The 17,486-nt window shown below is 40.6% G+C and overlaps 1 protein-coding gene across 8 annotated transcripts in view; it reads right to left on the bottom strand.

The window, feature by feature from the left end:
- Positions 1 to 17,486, bottom strand: part of FNDC3B (fibronectin type III domain containing 3B) — a 364,378-nt gene that overhangs the window by 29,986 nt on the left and 316,906 nt on the right. The window lies entirely within an intron of this gene.

Raw genomic sequence — 17,486 nt, 5'->3', positions numbered from 1 at the left:
CTCAAAAGAGAGCATGTCGCAAGATGATCAATATCGGGGGGGGGGGAGCTTGAAGAGGTAGGTTTTAAAGAGTGATTTGTGGGAACGAGAGAGGCTGTCTAGTAAATGAGATCAGGAAGATTGTTTCAGATGTAGAGAGCAGCTTGGGGGAAGACAAGAACTCTAAAAGGAGACAGTGCTTAGGCACTGACTTCCAAAACACTGGTTCTGGCTGGGCCAAACACAAAGAAAGAAAACTCACCTGTATAATACAGTACCCTACATAAAGTACAAGTTGCTAAGCAGAGAGAACCTGAATTCCAGTTTACATTGCTGTCTCCACTAGAGAACATGTCAAGAATAGTCATACATCAGACAGTGATTTCTAGTTCTTTATGCACTCTATAAGGGGTTGTCCCTATAAAGGATTGATCAGAATGGGAACTGAAGGTACAGAGCACATCACAGGACTCACTCAGCCTCTTGGAGCAAATGATCCTTAATTCTCAGTTGGAGAACACAGCTGGTTACTTTTTGCATGGATCCTGAATTTATGAGACTATAAAATTCACCACTGTGAATCATGTGGTCTTCTGATGGTTGAATACATGCATTCAAATATCCTAACTATTTTAGACGATTTGGAACAACTGGGAAAAAGACAAAATGATTCTTTTTGACTTCCCCTCCCCCAAATCTAGAGTTCTATTCTGAATAATAAATCCTGTCCCTTTAGGCTTTTTAAAAATCTTTAGAGAATAATCAATTCAGGGATTTCACAACAAAAGGGCTTGTGCCATTAGCTCTCAGGGGACAGAAACCAATTCACGTTAAATTATGGTACAAATTCATAGAAGTACAAAGCACAAACAGAGGTCAAGAATCATCTGTAATAAAAATAAATGTTTAGGGAGCTCAAAATTGCTGAATTGTACTTTGAGGACTAATTAGGTTTAATACTCCCATAAAGATTTAATGACCCCTCACTTTGATTGTAAATTCTAGATCCATCCTCGAAAGTTATGAAGAGTTTAGGAGAGATCAGATTAAATACTTCTCTTTCAGCCACTTTCTGATTTAATACGTAACTTCTGAAGAGGAAGTGTAGTTCTATTCAACTTTAGACACTGATGTTTTCAGGTTGAATTGTCTTTGCTATCCCACACTTCTGATAGTAATGTAAGCATCAATGGAAAGTTTCAAATGGCCAGGAAAGAGCCTGTTATCACAGGGTAAGTCTTTTTGGAAGTAGTTTTATATTAAATGCTCAAAATGGATATAGCGTAACAGGCTGCAAATCGAGAGAGAGAGTGTGTGTGTGTGTGCGCGCGCGCACACACACATAAGCAGCATTCCCCTCATCCTGCACATGCCAACCTAAACACTAGCTCAAAAGTAGTTTCAGCACTCAGGGAAGTGAGAGGATTCTTCCCTCCCAGCAATCCAGGGCATGTGGATGGCAAGATGGAGGCAGAGACCCAGCCAGCTGCTGCCATTGCCGTGATGAGGAGAAGTAGTTGGGTGTACCAAGGGAAGCAGATTGAACCAACTAAAGGGATGACATAGGATGGGGAGTTGCAGGTAGGTGTTGTGCTTGCTGGAGCACAGTACCTTCCGGAGATGCCCATGCCACAGCATGGCCTTGCATCACCCCCAAGGCAAGCTAGATTATTTGAAAGATCAGATTGTGAATTACACAAAGGCAAGGAATCCAAAAGTGAAGGTTTTGTAGTGGCATTAAGAAGTGATCCAGTAAAGCACTTATGTTTGTGCTTAAATGTAAGTCAGCGGGACAACTCTGTTTGACTGGGGAACTACTCTGCTTCACTAAGGACTAGCTTATCCATGCTACACTCTAATCCCTCCCTCCCCAGGAGGGCAGAGGCCCTCAGCATTTGCATGCACAATTTTTGTTTGTGAAAAGAGAAGATGTTGCAAATACCCATGCAAAGGTGTATTTGCCCTAGTTTTCATAGCGCGTGTCAGGTCCTCCTGCAGTTTAAAAGTGTTTCAGTCGGCCATCCAGGGAGCAGAAAGAATACCTGTGACTTAGGTCACCTAACACTGATGGTGAATGCACAGAGCAATGGGCACAGTGAATATGCTTAATTTTGTCTGCATCCAAATGAAGAATGGTCTTTCAACCAGTTATGCACCCACCTTCTAGTAATTTCGTCTATACCATATTTACTTATGAAAATGGCATGTAGAACTCTGCCAAAAGCCTTATTAAAGTCTTGATGTATCAAGTCAGGTCCTTATAAACTATGCCAGTTATCCTGTTTAGGAAGGAAATTAGATTGGTTTGGCATGATTTGTTCTTCACAAATCCATGTTGACTATTAATTATCACCTCATTATCCTCAAGGTTTGAACAAATTGATTGTTTAAAAATTTAGGCAAAAACTCAGGAAAATTTACGGCGATTAACAACCTGCAACTTTCCACAGAGGACTATGGGAATGTCGCTAGTTAAGTTCTGAGTTGGAGTTTCCGGATTTGCTCCATAAATTTCTGTTCTTAATTTCCTAGACTGATTCTTATTCAGCCCTCTCTGACATTTGGAAATAGGCATAATTATTCCAATTATTCTCTCTCTCATCTCCTTTTCTTTATCTCAAGAAACATCTGTCAGTGAAAGCAAAATGCATTCCAGGAAGAACCTGTATCCTCACTGCAGTACACAACACTGTAATGGTAGCTGATCTAAACCTTTAAAATGTTGCCATCCCTTCTAAGATGACTTGGAGGAAAACAGGCTGCTTTATTGAGTCAATCAGATTCAATTAAAGTTAGAGTCTGCAATAACAATACTGGATCTTAATTATGTCGGAAGATGCATATTGTGATTTAAGAAATGAAAACATTTCATCTTGATTACAAACATTTAAACTTCAAAACACAGCTGACTTTTTTATAATCATGTAGAATTCTATTAAAGCCTGCAGTAGGCACTTTGTATTCCTTGAAAAGTGATCTTCATTACATTTAAAAGCAGTGTATTTTCCATTTGGCACCGAAGCTTTTAATATCTGTGAGACATGTTCTGCAGTCCCTACTCAAGCAGAATTCCTAGGGGAACGCCTATGGGAGTATTCCCTAGGTAAGGATTGCACATGTTTGGAGTCATACTACATCATGCATTGTAAGCTATTCTATGCATCTACAAAGCACACACTGTTCTGTCAGACACCACTGATTGTATGTTCCTGTGCTGTATAGCCAGTTAATGATTATTAAAGATAAGATTAACTGGTTTTCATTCTGACTGTTGCTAGTGAACGCTTTTAAAATCTATAGCAAGTTTTAAATAATATTAAGCTTCTTGAGCTCTATATAACTCTGCCCTTCCCAGCTTGTCCTCCTTGATGAACTTCACATTGCTCGGTCCCCTTTACTCCTGTCATTCCAACCCTTGTTGGATGCTCATTTCTCTGCTTCTTGCACAATCCCTTCCATGCCTTCTTCCACACAGCCCCCTATGCATGAGACAATAGTCCCGAGCCCATCAGCCAGGCCCCCCATCTTGTCTGCATTTAAGACCCTCTTAACGACTCCCTAGCGAAAATGGGTGTGATTTGGATATTAAAAAGTCTTTTCTGTTCTTCCCCTTCTTCTAACCTCTATCCATTTATCTGCCTGTCCTTGGACAGAGAGCAGCTCTGAGCAGTGAATCTCCTTTCGTGGATGACTCCAGGGTACATTATGAACAGCAACATAAACTGATCATCATCAGCAGCAGGTGCCGACAAATACCCCAGCTTTTCCTTTTGTATGAACATTTCTCATTTAAACAAAAGCGATTAAAATGCAAATTGGCTTCTGAAAACATATTTAATAAAGAAAAGAGATATCTAAAAAATTTATGCTATCTAATGACTTCGTCATGAGAGATAGGAAACTCATACGAGCACTGAATGCACAATCCAGAGACTGATTTTAACCAGTTTCCCCTACATGCACTTGCGCAGGAGAACTACAAGTTTGTTTTCACTGGTTCCCCAAAATCCCACCAAACCTGCTTGCTGAGGCAGGGATAAAGGTAGAGAGAAGTCTCAGTCAAGGTGGGCTCATTATCTTATTGGACAAACTGGATTGCTTGTTAGATCAACAAAGTTAGCAGTTGAAGGGAATGCAAGGGAAGGGTAAGTTCTTTTGGATGTTAGCGAACCATGTTTTGCTGAAATCCTTGGACATTAACTCAGATTGGCTTAGTTATGAACATTGCCCCACGTGGGTTATAAATTGGTTGAAAGAATGTAAATGCTGTAACCCATCCTTGAAAAATAGACACAGGTTTAAAATTATAGAGGAAAAAATGGCTCAAACATTCAGTTGGATGGAGCATCTATGTGAACCCCAAAATTATAATAATAATAGGAGATATACCTATCTCCTAGAACTGGAAGGGACCTCAAAAGGTCATCGAATCCAGCCCCCCGCCTTCACTAGCAGGATCAAGTACTGATTTTTGCCCCAGATCCTTAAGTGGCCTCCTCAAGGATTAAACTCACAACCCAGGGTTTAGCAGGCCAATGCTCAAACCACTGAGCTGTGAGGTTTGAGAAATCTCTGGTTCCAGGAGGCTTATTCCCCCCTCAGCCTGAGACCTTTGAAGGCTGCAAGCTATGAAGATTAAAGTCAGGCTTTGCTCTCTGATGTGGGGCAGGGGGTCAACTTTGCTGGCATTTTGTTCAACAGCTCAGTAAACAGCACTGTGTTTACTGTGGGAAGATCACACCATGCAAGTGGACCATTAGTATTAAGATGACATTTTAACTTGAGGTAATATGCCCTCCAACTCAATAAATACCAAAACCTGAAAACAAAAGTGACTTTGTCTAATGAAGGAGACATTCCCCAGAAATTTCCCCCACCTTCTTACCTTAGCAGCTTGAATGATTCTCCCTGACATTCTGTCAAACACAGAAATCATTTATTTATTTACACAGATGAAAAGAGAGAACAGGGTGTCCTAGAAAAATTGGTTGGGAGAGGTTATGTCTCTGATTTTCTCATCAATACTCTTTTCTCCTCAATAAAGATCTTTCTGGGAAATGGTATGTATGTCACAGCTATTTTATTACCCCCACTTAGAGCCCTTCCAGTCAAACAGAGGATTATGAATGTGCCTCATTCTGTCTTCATTCACAAGTCCTCAACTCAGTTTAATCAGCTGGTTCCTCTTTGGGTTTTGCTTAGATTTTGGAAACACATTTTAACATCCCAACAAGTTAATTTGTAAGAAAAATCCAATGCACAGCACTAAATAAGAGAACACTCTAGAACAAAGTACAATGGCATAAACAGAAGCCTGATGCTTTACTGTCTTGCTGCAAACTATGGTGATCTGCAATATCAATGGGCTGAAGAGAAATTTAACCTGGCAACCTGAGGCTTTTTTCTCCACAACACCGGCAACTGCCTAATTTAAAACCAAGGTTCATGCATTTCATGAATCAACAGCGGTTAATGGCTTAATAAAGCAGGATTATCACAACAGTAAAAATGTCCCTGTTTTCTGCACAATTACCACCCCCGCCTCCCACTTAGTTTTTTTTTTTAAATAGATAGCTCCTCTATTCTGTTTACAGAGCACATCAAACCTCATCTGTTTATGTGATTTTCTTTTCCCACCAGCAGTTCCACACACTGTGAGGTGGCACCTAGGAAAGTAGAAGCTGCAAAATAGGAACACAATTCACCGGAGGAGTAAGAGAACATCAAGTTCTTTGCAGGGCTTGAATTGGAAAAACAGAGGCCAGATTCTCAGCTGATCAAAATGGGTGCTGCTCCACTGAAGCCAAAGTGCTGATAGGCCCCCGCCTCTAGACTTCCATCAGCATGAAGTCCTTCCTCACGCACACCCCTGCATCATGACGGACACCCAAATCCTGCCTATTTCCAGCCACAGTTGGTCTGGAGATTTACCCCCTTCCAGTCTCCAACTGAACGTCTCTCCCACTGATGTGAGAAAATGTCATTTTGTCTCTTCTGAAACAGTGGCGGGGTGGGGGTAGGGGTGGGGGCTGATGCACCAGAGGTATGAGGGCAGGTGTTATTTTAAACACCTTCCTAGCAAGGGTTTCAGAAAGATTGAGCAGATTTAAATTTGCAGCCTGGGCTCCACAGGAGCCCCATGAGCTGGGAATAGCTGGGAAATGTGTTGCCGTGTATATCCCGAGGCACCTTGTCATAGGGTCACCCTTGTATATCCCGTGGCACCTCTCCCCAGCCAGTACGACCCATAATCAATCAATACCCAGACAGACAGAATTCATGTATACATGATGTGTATATGCACATGCACACATATCATCCTAAGCACTGAGTTGACCAACTGTCTGGAAAATGCCAGAGCTTTAAGAGCAGAAGTGAACAGAGTATATAAATATTGTTTTGTTTTGGCTGTTTTGTCAAAGTTTACTGTCTGAGTGGTACCAAATTTTTTAAAACCTAGAGAAATCACTGAAGTCAACAGCAGATTAACTGTAAATACATTTTTTTGAACTTAATTTGTGCTGGTTTCATCAGTGTTAGATACTGTTATTGGAGAAAATAGTTCTTATCTGACCCCAATGAGTCTAGCACTACTTCTAATTCTGTTAGCACTGGCACAGCAATTCAGTAACCTAAACAAATGTTTTCTTCCATGCAACCTAAATGAAAGAGCTAGTGCACAGAATTACAGTTTTCAAGTGTTCTCGAAAACAAAACCCCTCACTGGTTTTTCTAAATAGCATTTTTTTAAACTGATCCATATAAACAAGTAATGTCTCCTATGAAAGTAGGCAGATATTTACAACCATATCATTCTATCCAGCTAATATAATCAAGTGCTTCTTCCTTCAGAGTACAAAGACAAAGACAAATCAAAAGAGAAAGAAAGATAAAAAGAGAAATAGGAAAAAAGATTTCCTTTCTTCTGCTTAGCCACTGACTGTACTTTACAAACCAACAAGTGATTTGCAGGAGATCCATGTCGATAGGCTCTGCAGAGTAAATCCACGTTGGCAAAAGATTTGGCTCTAACTTGCATTCTGTGGGTCAGCCTTTCATATGCAGTAGCACCTGACAATATTGTAACCCATACTTATGGCTATGTGCCACTCTTCTAATGACTTGGACTCATTGGGTGGAAGACGTATGTAAACTATAAGAACTTGCACTAGGAGGCCTGTGCATCCCAGGGAAGAATTTCCCCTGTGGAGTGACAGCCAGCCGTACCAACATCCTTCCATGCAGTTTACACCATTTGAGAGAGCTCTGGTTTATGTTTGGTGCTTTATAAGAGTCCTGTAGGCAGAGGCATCATCCAACTGCCTCTGCTATACTGCTCTGCCAGATAGTGCTGCCTGACAGAGGGAAGGTTGCAATTGTTTTCTTACACTGCCCCTGGTGCTGAGGCCCTGCATAATCATTTATGCTCTTGGAAATCGCCATAGGGAGTGGGTGGGTTTGCATACAGCCCACCTTCTGTACTCACTCTGAGACAGGAACTGGAAATTCCCTATTCTGAGAATTAGCCAACATATTTATTTTACTTTTTATTTCCCTGTTTCGGAACCATTACATTAAAAAGACTTAGAGACAGTGAGGCTCTCTCTTTCATGTACTATTAGCCAGTCGACTTTAATGACAAACAAAGTCCTATCCTACATTCTCTATGCAAACAAACCTCCCACTGAAGTCAATGGGGGGTGGGGTGGGGGTGGGGGGCTTTGTGTAAGTAAGAAGTAGGCAGAAAATGGAGACCAGGCCTCTGCATGCTAGTGATGGATTAAATGCTGATTCCAACTTGCTTCATTACAGATATGAAGAGAAACAAGATAATATTTAGGCATAGCTTCATAGATTCCAAGGTCAGAAGGGACCACTGTGATCACCTAGTCTGATTTCCTATATAATGTAGGCCATAGAACTTCCCCAAAACAATTCCCTTTGAACTACAGCCTACCTTAAAAAAAAATCCAGTCTTGATTTTTAAAATGGTCAGTGATGGAGAATCCACCACAACGCATGATAAATTACTCCAATGTTTAATTACCCTCACTGTTAAAATGTTATGCCTTATTTCCAATCTGAATTTGTCTAGCACTTCAACTTCCAGTCACTGGATCTTGTTATATCTTTCTCTGCTGGACTGAAATGCCCATTATCAAATATTTGTTCCCCATGGAGGTACTTACCGATTGTGATCAAGTCACTCCTTAACCTTCCCTTTGTTAAGCTAACCTACTTTATCCACTCAAGATTGACCTACTTGAGTCTATCACTGCCTGCTTTCTAATCCTTTAATCATTCTCATGGCTCTTCTCTGAATCCCCTCCAATTTATCAACATCCTTCTTTAACTGTGGACACCAAAATTGGACCTAGTATTCCAGCAGTGGTTGCACCAATGCCAAATACCGAGGAAAAATAATCTCTGTTCTCCTACTCAAGGACTTCCCCCACACACATTTGTGCATCCAAGGATTGCATTAGCCCTTTGGGCCACAGCGTTTTACTGGGAGCTCACGTTCAGCTGATTATCCACCAGGACCCCCAAATCTTTTTCAGAGTCACAGCCCCCTAAGACAGGGTTGCCCATCCCATAAGTATGGCCTACATTCTTTGTTCCTAGATGTATAGATTTACATTTGCCCATATTAAAGCACATATTGTTTGCTTGAACCCAGTTTACCAAGTGATCAAGATCACTCTGTATCAATCACCTGTCTTCTTCATTATTTGCCACTCCCTCAATTTTTGCATCATCTGCAAACTTTATCGTGATTTTATATTTTCTTCTAGGTCATTGTTAAAAATATTAAATAACGCAAGGTCAAGAACAGATCCCTGCAGGACCCCACTTGAAACACACTGACTCTATGATGATTCCCTGTTATATTTTGAGACCTATCAGTTAGCCAGTTTTTAATCCATTTAATGTGTCCAAGTTTATATCATATATAGTTTTTTAATTGATATGTCATGCTGTACCAAGTCAAAAGTCTTACACAATCTAAGTATATTACATCAATACTATTACCTTTAGAGATAACAGGTCAATTAGGTCAACAATAACCTGGTCTATAATGGCCATACATGAATTAATAACCACAGAAATACATTACAACAGACTTACTACACTGTCTTTTATTTCACTAACATCTGATAGCATCAATGACTCATCACATATATATGTGAATTTTCATCTGTCATTCTCAGTACTGTTAGTTATTTTCCTAACATGATAGCAACTGATAGTTCTATAATCCTTGTAATTAAATCTCATTTAGCATGCCAAGTTCATAATTGTTGACTGAAATTATGGTGCTCCATAGTCCATATAGTCAAGCTCATTCAGAAAGCTAAGTAGATTTCTAGTATACTAACCTCTGCAGAGTGAAGCTAGAACTAACTAAAATAGAGACACATTAGGGAACTATTTGCCACTCACTCTGATCTGGAGCCAGCAGGTATTTTGAATAACTATTTGTTGTGAAATGGACAGGATATTATCTTTCAAATGTGGCTACTGCAGATGCACAGAAACCATCTTTCATTATATTACGGCAGACTGTGGGCTAGATTCTATTCTTATTTACACTTGGTTATACCAGCATGCTAAGGCCTTGTCTACACTACGGGGGGAGATCGATCTAAGTTACGCAACTTCAGCTATGTGAATAATGTAGCTGAAGTCAACTTACCGTAGGGTCCATACTGTGCTATGTCGATGGGAGACACTCTCCTGTCAACTCCCCTTTCACTTCTTGTTCAGGTGGAGTACAGGAGTTGACGGGGGAGCGATCTGCAGTCGATTTAGCGGTCTTTACTAGACCCGCTAAATCAACCGTTGATGCATCAATCGCCACGCGTTGATCCCCCAGTAAGTGTAGACAAGCCCTAAGTTACAATACTGAAGTCATTGGAGCTACTAAAGATGTATACCAGTGAGACTGAAAGCAGAATTTGATCCTGGGTGTTCAGTTTTACTTAGCTCAGTGAGAGAAATTTATTACATTAGGGATTCTTTGAAGTAGATAATCCTGTGCCTCAGAAGAATCCTAAAATAAAGGACATTTAACCTTAGACATCTAACACACCTTTCTCTCTCCCCTCCCTTTGTTTCATCAGGTGAGACATACGTAAACGACTCACATCCACTAAAAGAATGATAAAGTTGTGACTAAAAGCAAGGAAAGAAGGGTAACGGAGGTGAAATTTATCTAAATATTCCTCAGATTGTAAGACCTTCAGGGCAGGGATCTCATCTTTTCTGTGTTTGGACAGCACCAACAGAAAAGGGCCCCAATCCTGATTGGAGGCTTTGGATACTGTCCTAACAAATATGTACCAGTATGTCATACAAAAGCAGCCATCTGTTCAACCGACAAGTACAGAAGTAGAACAGGATGCCCGAGACCTTAAAGACTTCCTGAATGTTAACTTCCTGTCAAGTTTAGGTACTGCAGATTAAACAGGAGAGCGCACATGTCTCAGTCTTAATTGTGAATTTCCTTTTATCATCTTCTTTTCCACCCTGAGAATCCTTCATGCATTTTTTCTACTAATGTTCATTTAGTTATTAATATATTTTGAATATATTTTACAACCCAGTAGGTCAGATATAAATCATAATTGCGGCTAGACTAGGTGTAAATTGTCTCAATTAAATTAAGAGTGTAAATAATTTTCTAATTTGACTGCTTGACACCTGCAGTAACTACAAAATTCAGACAAAGGGAGAATGTTTAGCAATGCATCTATCTGGGTCTATTTCTACAGTATTTCTATTCTCCTTCTCATGCACATTATGGGTCATGAACACAGATTTTATTTCAAAGCTGACATGCTGTAGAAGAAAACTGACCATTTCTTAGTAGAATGGGGTACCACAGTTCTGTTCCTTCACTAGGGACTATGCTACTTAAACCCAACCACAACACTTACAAGGGTGTTGCCTTTTTATACTCAGCGAATGTGTTGAACACGTGGGATACATATATTTATTTTAAACTCAATCTGCACAAAGTCAGTGAAACTTTGTTCTAACTGGCTAAGATAGAGCAAGAAATGGCCCTGTGGCAGCATGTTATAACAATTCTGAAGAAGTGAATGTATCTTCCATATGGGAAGACACGGTTCCTAAACTTTTGGAAACCGAGGCCCTCTTCAGAAAAATGATCCCAGTTGCACCCTTGCAGCCCTGCTTTCTGCTGTATAAATTAAGACGTGTGGGTCTTTAACATCTCCCTTCTTTCTAGTCCTTCACGTCACCTCCACTGTAGGACACACCAGTGTAAATCTTTATGATGCTTTCTCTTCTTTCTTACATGTTTTAATGAACAGCGAAATACTTACAACCATGAAATTGAAAGTATCTCTGGCATCTGAGTTGGCACCCACTGAAATGAATGGGGCAGTTCACACCTCAGAGTTATTCAGACTTCTTGCAAACTCAGGCAGATACCTCTTTAATATTTACACTTACTTCATGTTTGGAATGTTTTCTTCATAAATTTAACAGCTAGGAACTCTGGAGAAGTCTCTCTAGATCTACTAGGGATTCTTCTGTGCTCCCAGGAAGCATGCCTCACATTTTGAAAATTTTTCCGGTAAGGAAACACACCATCAATGGATGATGGAATGATCATATGGGTTTTATCTTCTGAAATGACTCTAGTGTTTAGTCATTACTATTAACAAAGGTGGGGAGTGCCCACATACCGCATGGTCTGTCTACTCTCTGAGTAACAGGTTGCTACTTTAAACAGTGTTTTTGTTAGGTGGAATAAAAGATTACAATGGCTCTTTGGTTTGAAAATCTTGCTGCAGCATTCTACTAATGTTTGCAGTTAGGAATGATGCAGCATCATAAGAAAACTATAAGGTGAAGTTCCAGACCCAATGAAGTCAATGGAAAAACTCCAAATGACTTTAGGTGTGTCAGTTTTTCACCCACAGACTCTAATTACCATGATGGAGCATGTATCTCTTGTGGGAAACACAGGGCACGTAATTCCAGGCTCCATACCAAGAGAGGCACACAGTGCAAACAACATGTGTTGTCATTGCATAAGCACTGTTTACAGAGGTTAGGTGAATGCTATTTTATGATAAATTATGAATTTTCCATTTGTTAAAGACTATATAGCCCCTGTACAGTGCAAATACCTAAAATCTAGTAAAATGTTTGTAATGGTTCAATACACACACAAATCATCTTTGTATATTTTTTAAAGCAAACTACTACTATTAATAATGTTCTACTTACCCATTTATTTATGTATAATTTACAATAAAAGTATTACAGTTTAACTTCTTATCTTAGTGCTTATCTACACTGGGAAGTTATCCCAGAATAAAGTAGGGTGTAAATTTAAAGAACAATAGCTATTCCAGAATAAGAGTATCCACATGAGGAGCTATTCTGGAATAGTTATTCTACAATGGTAATTCCAGCCATTCTTCCTGTGTAGACTAGCCCTTACAGTCTCATTGGCTCATTTGGCCTTTTGAGAAAGTCCCTGGCCTTTTAGCTCAAATCTTGAAATGCAGACTTTCAAAAAACATTACTTATTACTAGGGCCCTACCAAATTCATGGTCATGTAAAACACGTCACAGATGGTGAAATCTGGTCTTGTGTACTTTTACCCTATACCTTTCAGATTTCACAGGGGGAGGCCATCATTTCTCAAACTGGGGGTCCCAATCCAAAAAGGGGCTGTGGGGGGGAGGTCACAAGGCTATTGTAGGGCGGGGATTGCATTGCCACCTTTACTTCTATGCTGCCATCAGAGCTTGGCAGCTGGAGAATGGTGGATGGTGGCTGGCCACCCAGCTCTGAAGGCAGTGCTGCAGCCAGCAGCAGCGCAAAAGTAAAAGTGGCAATACCATACCATGCCACCCTTATTTCTGCACTGCTGCTGGCAGTGGTGCTGCCTTCAGAGCAGTCAGGGGAAGTTCCTGGACGTGGGTCTGACCTGCCCTCCAGGAGTGGCCCCTGCAGGGGAAGAAGTAGTCCCATCAAAAACTCCAGGGCGTGTTCACAGAAACCCTTTATCTAGGTAGAGGCTATATCCTTACAAGGGAGGGTGCTTTAATATCCATCACTCTCATTGAAGTTTTAACTCAACTCATAATGAGGTTTAATCCAGATATTAACTCAAACCACTGGAACATCCTCTCTCTCATTAAAAGCTATAAAGTTGTCCTCAAAGAAAAACCAACTGCTCCTAATGTTTGCAATGTACCGTGCTTGCCAAAAACAGACTTTTCTTCATTTCCACTGAAGGCTGCACAAAACAGAAAAGACAAGAGATGCTAATCTGATATTCCTAAATGTCACATAACGAAGAACAAATGAGACATGTGGCAGGTACATTTGTGATGTGCACACCTTTTTAAGCTAGTACATTCATCAGTGCCAAAAGATTTCGAAGTATCTTGTTTCATCATGTCTTGAAATCAGTGAAGCATTTACTCCACAACAAGTTAACTGTTAAGCTTCATTATTGCTATAGAAAATCTAAGAACTATACTTAATGACCAAGACACACTAAAGAGCATTGGCTGACTATGACTTATGTAGAGAGATAAGGTGGGTGAGGTAATATCTTTTACTGGACCAATTTCTGTTGGTGAGAGAGACAAACTTTCAAGCTCTCTGTGTAAGACCAGGTATTCCTTAAATGACAACTGGCAAGGGAGTTACAGGAATGTTGTGATTTGGGTATGTACATTCTGGTTCGCCAAAGAATGTCATGTGAGGTTATGAAAGCTGGGGTCACACTGGTCATTACTATCATTGTGAGAAGCACAATGAGTTGACAAACAAAGTTTTCTGCCAGATAAGAGATGGTTATTCACCTGTCTCTTTGCTGAGAGGTAAATTAAGCACTGTTAAGCTAACAAACTGGGTATTCATTTACATATAAAGTCAACTGAGAGATGTGAAATGAACTGGAAATGGCACACCAGAAAAATAAGCCATGTGGGGTTATTCTGACTCTGAGCACAGACAATCAATTTTGGGAATATGGAGCTCAGAGAGCTGCACGATAACATTTTTCACTTTTGTATACTCGATCATGGAGGCATCTCATAGACACAGGTGGAACTTATTTTATGGGTAGTTTGGAGGAGAACCACCAGTTTTTGTCCCCCACAACAGGCCATTGCTTCCACTGATTCAAGTGCGGACTGTCATCTCTGATCACCAAGAATAACAGCTCTCTAACGCTCCCTTCCCCTACCCCCGCTAACACACACCATGCCCTTTTAGCAATGCCTCCTACCATGAGAAGCTATACTGTAGGGGACAGAGAGGAGAATATTAGGGTTGGAGGACAAAGGACGTTTGCAGTCTGAAGGATTGGCAGCTCTGAGAGCTCTCAAGGAGAACAGCTGTCATAGCTGACAGTGCAGTGATTGTACTGGTATGTTGCTTCCTGCTGGCACAAAACTGATCTGGCCTGAGGGTGTAGCCCTATAGATATCAGGGGTGAATCAAGCTAATTACTGCCTTCCCAACAATCAACTGACGCACTTTTGTGCATGAATGCAAGGTAAATTTCAATCAACTGAAGGAAAACAATCAGTGTAACTTTCTCCAGTGCAGATAAAGCTTGAATAATTCCTGCTGCATCTTTGAGGTCCCCCATTCGAGCTATACTGAAGCCCAAGCTTGTGAGAGTTTACAGGATCACAGCACACAGGCCAGTATTTAGGGGGCCATTTGCAGTGGAAGAGGTCTGGGCAGAAGTGATAGGATCTCTTATGAAAATCTCTCTAGCTACTTACTCTCTCGACTCTCTGGGTAATATGTTTTATTCTTACAAAGACAAGGTGGGTGAAGTAATCTTTTATTAGACCAACTTCCGTTATTTCTCCTGTGTATAATCAGATTTAGAGCAAGTTAAAGGTTTATCATCTTATTACTTTCAGGGTTAGGTGAAGGCAAACAGAAGAAGCTTTTTTGAAGTAAGTTTCTTTATATTCCACTTCATCATAGTGGCTGCAGGTAATGGGCTCCTGCCAAGTGTCACTGTGCTGTGAAGCTGCTGTTCTCTCACTCATTATTTCAAGTGGGAATTTATATTCATTGAATGCCTCTTGTTGTTTATTTAGCATAGCATCAACTGTGGTGCCATGAAGAGAGTAGATCTGGGAGGTGAGTCTGACAACCAGACACTCCAATGGGAGAATAATGGGTCTGAACTCCCCAAAATAAGCAATTGAATCAACTGGTTGTAGACAATGTTATTGTGTATAAATATGCCAAACAAGGTCTTTTATAAACGCTTGTAATGTCCTGCACTTGATGGTTATTAGGAGATATATATACAGGTTATAGTTATGAATGTATGCATGGATATATTTGTAAAACATTGTAATTTGTAACTTTTACTCCTGACAAAATTCTGCACTCCTCTGGGGGCACAGAATTCATATGGCCTGCATATTTCTGTGCCCCCCGTGCAGAAAAATGCAAAAGAAATTTGCAGGGGAACACATGCCTCTTCCCTGGCAGCGCAGGCAGAGCGTCTGTTCCAGCATGTCTGGAGCAACCTCAGAGACGCAAATCACTGTGGAGGGAGAAGGTCTGGGCATGCGTGCCTGCGGGGGAGATGCTGATCACCATCAGGGAATGGGGCTGGGCGTGTGCCTGCCAACAAGCAAGAGAGTCTCTGTCCCTCTTGCTTGCTACTGCAGCTCGGCGAGGGCTTGGGTGGGTAGGCCTTGTTATTATGCACGAGGAAGGCTCTTTCCCTGACGCAGAAATGTAGCAGCCTTCCTGTTTGTTAATTGATCTGATTCTCTGAGGCAGAAATGCAGCAGCCTGCCTGCCTGCACAGTAACATTGTTAATGTTCCTATTGCTAGTTCACTGTTCCTATTCTCAGACAACTCCCCCAGGAGCATAAAACCTGTAAAAGTTTTAAGGCCCCTACATTGCCAGAGTGATATAAAGCCTTATCAATGACAGTAAGGGAATCAGCTAGGAAGATCTATGTGCTTTCTCACTTTTTTCCTGTGCCAAAGTGGCACAATGGGGTTAGATTACAGCTCAGGATTTATTTTACTTATTCGTTTAAAAAAAAAAAAAATATTTTAAGGACAAATAAAACATTTACCAAGAAGTCAATAAAGCGTCAGGACAATCAGAAGCAAGCACTTCCCAAAGGATCCAGGTCCAAGACAATGAGACTTTTATGAGTGAAAGTCTGAGCAATTTTAAATGACATTCCCCCCCCCCACCCCCGTTTGGTGTTCTGTAATATAATTAAAATAAAAATCCAGGATAATAAGTGGAATGCCAAGTGTTTGTAACTTAACTTTCATGCCTTTAGGACATTCTGAATAGTTATTGAAACTGGTGTGATTATACCGCATTATTTTGACAAATAAAATAAGCAGAATTTTGCAGAATTTTTAATTTTTTGGTGCAAAATCCCCCCCGGAAGTAATCTTTAGTGCAACTACAGCATCACTTCACAGCAGTGTGATGAGGCAATCAGGCAGAGCGAGCATCTTCCAGACCAGGTGTTTACATGACACTGGCTACAAGCACATAGCATTGTCCATTCAGGAAGAGACAATGGTGGACCTTTAAAGTTAATGGGAAACTGAAACAACTTAAAATGGAAAAGAAAACCCCAATCTGGAACCCCGCCCTGCTCTGGATAACCATGAATTACCATAGTCTGAGAAAAAGGGGAAAAAATGCAAACACTTTTAAAAGGGAAGGGTTTTTTTAAGTACAGGCTATCCAGAAACGGAGGGCCAGGCATCTAAGTGGGGGGCTGTCTATGAAGCACTGGATCCCTTCTAGGAGAGATGGCCTACTAGAAACTCTACAGAGGCAACTGGTAACTTGTTTTAGAAAATGGAATTTAGCTAATATAGAAGTGTAAAGCCTGAGATTGTGTCTTTATGTTTATTTTCTGTGTAAACTATGTTTGCTTTTCTATTGTATTTCATCATTGCATCTATGAATTTTCCATTAATACATTTTTTGTTTATTTTTAGCTCAAGCAGGTATCTGTTGTGCAAACTGTGTGGAGTGTGTGTGCTAGAAGTGAACTAATAATTGAGGGCAGGTTTCACTCCCTCAGGAGTGATGAATCAGAGGGGAAAAGTCTGGTAGTTAAGAACTCGGGGAGATGGATTTGGGACCAGAAGAGATTGCTGGGAGGTATTGCTAACACAGAGAAGGACCGGGATATCATACAGGAAGATCTGGATGATGTTGTAAACTGGAGTAATAGTAATAGGATGAAATTCAATACTGAAAAGTGCAAGGTCATGCATTTAGGGATTAATAATAAGAATTTTAGTTATAAATTGGGGACACATCAGTTGGAAGTAACAGAGAAGGCGAAGGACCTCGGAGTATTGGTTGATCACAGGATGACTATGAGCCGCCAATGCGATATGGCCGTTAAAAAAGCTAATGCAGTTTTAGGATACAGCAGGCGAGGTATTTCCAGCAAAGATAAGGAGGTGTTAGTACCG

The sequence above is a fragment of the Mauremys mutica genome, chromosome 9 (genome assembly GCF_020497125.1).
Source record: "Mauremys mutica isolate MM-2020 ecotype Southern chromosome 9, ASM2049712v1, whole genome shotgun sequence".
NCBI lineage: Eukaryota > Metazoa > Chordata > Testudines > Geoemydidae > Mauremys > Mauremys mutica.
This window is presented reverse-complemented; position numbering and strand designations above follow the sequence as displayed.